We start from the raw sequence: 5,124 nt of genomic DNA on the forward strand, positions 1-5,124 counted from the left end.
GTAGACACATATTAAAAAAAAGAGAAACCTGTGTTCAGGCCTCCTGTGTGTGTTCTTTGATATGTCCCCTTTTGTGTGTATAATGTTAATGTGGTCTTTAACTTTTAACTGGAGTATTTAATCCACTTACATTTACAACAATTAATTATATATTGGGGTGGTTAACAGCCATTTTACTTTTTGTTATTTGCAAATATTTGTTATCTACCCACCTGTTTTATATTCCCTTTCTTCACTTTTCTGGGCTGCATTTGTATTAATTTTTACTACTTCATTATTTCTCCTCAGTTAACTTGTCAGTTTTTCTTCTTCTTCTTCTTCTTCTTTTTTTTTTTTTTTTTACTTTTCTTTGTGGTTACCTTAGAGATCACAAAATATATCCTTGATTATTACAGTCTAAAAAACAAAATGGTACTTCATCACTTTATTTTTATTTTTATTTTTATTTTTTGGGTTAATAACATGGTTTATTGTAGAATTACATTTTTAACCTCAGACATCCAATGTTTTGTGTAAGCTTCAGATTGTTTCCATGACTTTTAGCTCAAGATTTCTGTGGCTGAAATGCACACTTCTAATTATCCTGTTTGAAGGCTCTGTCCTATTATCAACCAGCTGACTGAGCCCTTAAAAACTAACCTCATATGATCAGCCCAGTTCAGATCCACATATTCTGAATCTGAGCTAGGGTATTTGTAACTCTAGGGACAAGACTGAAATCCCAGGAGACTCTATCTCCCAACAGCATTTCCTGTGGGCCAAAGGGCTATTTCTTAAATTGGCATGTAAATTTACTCATCAAACATTACCACCAGTGATAAGTTTAATACTTGTTCCTCTCATGTCATTTTCCCATGTAAATTCAGGCCCTGGCATGTACCTTTCAACATCTTCACAAAATACAACCCCTTCCTTTTGGAGAGGTCTCACCTGGTTCAATATAGTGTGTTAAATCTATGTGACCTTCATCAGACAATTTTCTCAAAATATAAAGCCATGGATTACCACCAGTTTTGTATGCTTTAGGTTTGTATACTTTGAGGGTACTTTTTCTTCCCACTAACCATCTGGTTGTAATAAATGGATGGAAGTAACATTTCCAAATGATTTATCGCTGGTCTGTTGCTTGCCAGATTTTAGCAAGAGCTGCACTTCAAAAAACCTGAGGTGGTAACTCCTGTCAGGGAGAATAGAAGCCCAAGAAACGGGTGTCAACTTTACTGGAGCCAACATGCCAGTTTTTTTTTCTAGAAAAACCTGTACTTGTTTCCTGGAGCAAACTGTCAACTCCTCTGCTTTTAAATGCACTTCAGGGTGTCTCCTACAGTTTCATAACAAGAGCTCAACACAAAATAGCTGCTTGGTCAATAAGTTTATTGTCTTTATCAGAAAAATCTTCATAGAAAATTGTTTGGTTTAGCTCTCAGCAGCCCGCTCCTGAGCTCTGAGGAAGCTTGCTTTCTTTTGAGCTACCCGATCTTTCTTCTGGGCAAGGGACATTTTGGGACGGTTCCACCTCTTCTTTTTAACTTCTCTCTTGGGCCTCTTCTCCTACACTGGATTCTCTTGTATAGCCGCGTGGGCTTTCTTGTACATCTCCTCCATCATGTCTGGAGTCACATTGTTCTTTATGTACTGAGAGAATTGCTTCTTGTAAGCATCTTCATCTTCTTCCATTAGGTAACGCATGTAATCTGCAACATTCTGCCCCATAATGTGCTTCCGATGTACTTCTGCATTAAACTCCTTGCTTTCAGAATCGTAACCAGGGAATCGTTTGGTACCGTGAGGGATGGACAAGCCTCCATCCACAGCTCCCTTCAAGGCTCCAAAAACTTTATTGCCAGTAGTAGTTCTGGCAAGGCCTGCATCTAAATAGCAGGTGAAGGCACCAGGTTGACCATCAATGCTTTCCACATTGTATTCATCTCCAGTCACCTCCACTTGGCCTTCATAGATCTTGTCCATGCCAAACCTATTGAGAAGCCTGCGAGCCAGCAGCAGGCCAGTACAATATGCTGCAGCATAATTGGTCAGGCCAACTTTCACACCGTATTTTGGCAGTTCGTGTGCATAAGCTGCACAGACTATCATATCCCCTTCTATACGGGCATAAGCAATCTGACAAATGATATCTCTATTAGTTACACGAACTATCATCCTGTATTTGGGTGTGTTGTACTTATTTTTATCCTGGATCACCAAGCGTTTCCGAGCATAGTAATCAGTTTTACCCTCTCGCCGTCTTCGAAACTTCACTTGGTATCTCTTAAAGTAGGCCTTGTTCTTGACAACTTTAACAAACCCCATCCTGCGGAACAGAGACCCGCAACCGCGGCTCTACACAGACCTGCAGGCCCAGCAGCGCTACAGGGCGGGAAAAGCTTCCTCACTTTTTTAATAATGTTAGAACTGTAGAATATTTTCACTCCATCCACTCCATCTTCTTCTATTGCTGACATATGTTTTCATAAGATATTATTTTTGCTTAATACATCAACTGATTTGTATTTATCAACAGATTTACCCTTTATATAGCTATTATTTTATTTCTGTGTTTTCATTTCATAATCAATATTGTAGAGGTTTTAGCAGTTTTTTTTTTAAGATTTATTTATTTATTTGAAAGTCAGAGTTCCACATACAGAGAAGGAGAGGCAGAGAGAGAGAGAGAGAGGTCTTCCATCTGCTGGTTCACTCCCCAGTTGGCCACAATGGCTGGAACTGAGCTGATCTGAAGCCAGGAGCCAGAGCTTCTTCCGGGTCTTCACGTGGGTGCAGGGGCCCAAGGACTTGGGACATCTTCTGCTTTCCCAGGCCATAGCAGAGGGCTGGATCAAAGTGGAGCAGCTGGGACTCAAATTGGCACCCATATGGGATGCCGGCACTGCAGGCAGCGGCTTTACCCGTTACGCCACAGTGCCGGCCCCTCAGCAGTTTTTTAAAAGAATGAACTTCTTGGGGGCTGGCACTGTGGTGCAGTAGGTTAATCCTCTCCCTGTGGCGCTGGGAGATGACAGTAAAACAAAGAGGCCAAAGTGGACCAGAAAGCCAACTACTTGTCTTCTGGTCACAGTTCTGAGTTGGCTTGGGAAAGTATCCCAATAATGTCCAATTACTTCTCAATTTCCCCAAATAATCAAAAATGTTTGATGTCATCTACTCTCAGAAACAGAGCAGAGGAAGAATTTGATATTACAGCACTGTTTTTGCCCTTCCCCCAAACACTTTCACTGCAATTTAGTGAAATGAGGAAATATTGATAATCAGTTTAACTGAAAACCAAAGCCTTCTGAACTTTCTCTAAGCACCCCAACAGAATGCTTTACTTCTCATACTCATCCTGTTTGCCTTGTGTTCATTGTTTTCCTTTTAATAAGCACAATTGCATCAGGGTCAGATGGCACAAATGAGATAAAAATCCAACATTAATTGTAGCATGGGAAAAAAAAGCGCAAATACCAGAAAATGGTCAGTTAATCAGTTGTAAAATTAAACAGTGCTGTACTCTAGCACTCAAGACCAAAATCTTGACCACAAAATTTCTTTTTTTTTTTTTTTTTTTTTTTAACAGGCAGAGTAGACAGTGAGAGAGAGAGAGAGACAGAGACAAAGGTCTTCCTTTTTTCCATTGGTTCACCCCTCAGTGGCCACTGTGGCCAGCGCACCGTGCTGATCCGAAGCCAGGAGCCAGGGACTTCCCCCTGGTCTCCCATGCGGGTGCAGGGCCCAAGGACCTGGGCCATCCTCCACTGCACTCCCGGGCCACAGCAGAGAGCTGGACTGGAAGAGGAGCAACCAGGACAGAATCCGGCACCCCGACCGGGACTAGAAGCCGGGGTGCCGGCGCTGCAGGCGGAGGATTAGCCTAGTGAGCTGTGGCGCCGGCCCAAAATTCTTGTTTTCAAATACCATAAGATTTGTTGCCACAGGAATATTCTTTTGGTAAAGTTTAAGAAATTCTGTTTAGGCCGGCGCCATGGAACAACCAGGACAGAATCTGGAACCCAACCGGGACTAGAACCCTGGGTGTCAGCCTCGCAGGCAGAGGATTAGCCTAGTGAGCTGCAGCAACCACTGGGGGATGAACTAACGGAAAAAAGGAAGACCTTTGTCTCTGTCTCTCTCACTGTCTAACTCTGCCTGTCAAAAAAAAAAAATTCCTTTTGCTTCTCAATACACTAGAGAAAACCTGTCATTGATTTAACCCATGGGCTAAATTTTCAGGTTTTAACCCAGCAACAGACAGTTGATGTAGATCTCCATGAGAGTTGTATAAAGGGTCTTAAAAGTATTCATGGAAAAGGCATATATTTAAAAAAAAACTATGCAGATTTCAAACATGTTTTGCACCAAAATGACTTACCTTTTCAGTCCATTTTCTCACAAACTTTTTGAAGCACCCTTGTGTTTAAGTCAGGAAATTCTCTTTCTCTTTCATGTGTGTGACTCTGTCATATAGGTGAGGTATCTGACACATGCTGTGAGAGAGGACATGTGGAACAAAACATTGCTCCCAACCTATAGACATTCCTTTAAGGTCAATTGCTACTGATAGGTTACAACTGAATTGAAACTCCCATAAGCCATGTCTTTCTTCGATCTTTGAGGTCACACCTTTTCACTTCAGTCTGTACCAGATTTATTAGAACTCAAAAGTCCTTTCTGTCACCTTTATATTGGTCTTGAGCTCAAGAACCCTGTGAAACCCTGAATAGGCCTTTCTCTATACAAGCAAATTCCAGGAAGGACTCGGAAATCCCCCCTTGCCTGGAGTCAGAACTGGAAGGTGGGGTACAGAGGTGGGGACTGGAAGCCATTGGGGGTTGGCACTGTCGTAAGAGATGTAGAATTTAAAAAGCAGGTGTACATTTCAAGAAGATACTGGTTTCTCCAGCTAAGGATTCTTGGAACCTTTATATATGAGTATACTGAAGAGTTAGGCTGCATAGTCTGGCCAGAATCTCATAGATCTGTGGTCTTCTTGCATCATAACTGCTTCTGCTTCCTAGGAGATCCAGTACAACTCAAAAAGACCCATCCAATCAATACATCATAATTGACTTGGATGCCATGTAATCAAGTCAATCGTAAGACTCTGGGTCTCCTGCATCACTTCTGGAC

General features: G+C 41.7%; 1 pseudogene across 1 annotated transcript; it reads right to left on the bottom strand.

Annotated features, from left to right (window-relative positions):
• Positions 1 to 423: 423 nt before the first annotated feature.
• Positions 424 to 4,236, bottom strand: LOC100343018 (large ribosomal subunit protein uL18 pseudogene; annotated as a pseudogene). The gene has a single exon (XR_016221310.1). The product of XR_016221310.1 is annotated as a large ribosomal subunit protein uL18 pseudogene (transcript).
• Positions 4,237 to 5,124: the final 888 nt, after the last annotated feature.

The sequence above is a fragment of the Oryctolagus cuniculus genome, chromosome 1 (genome assembly GCF_051225735.1).
Source record: "Oryctolagus cuniculus isolate XC-2025 breed Fujian yellow rabbit chromosome 1, ASM5122573v1, whole genome shotgun sequence".
In the NCBI taxonomy this organism is placed as follows: Eukaryota; Metazoa; Chordata; class Mammalia; order Lagomorpha; family Leporidae; genus Oryctolagus; species Oryctolagus cuniculus.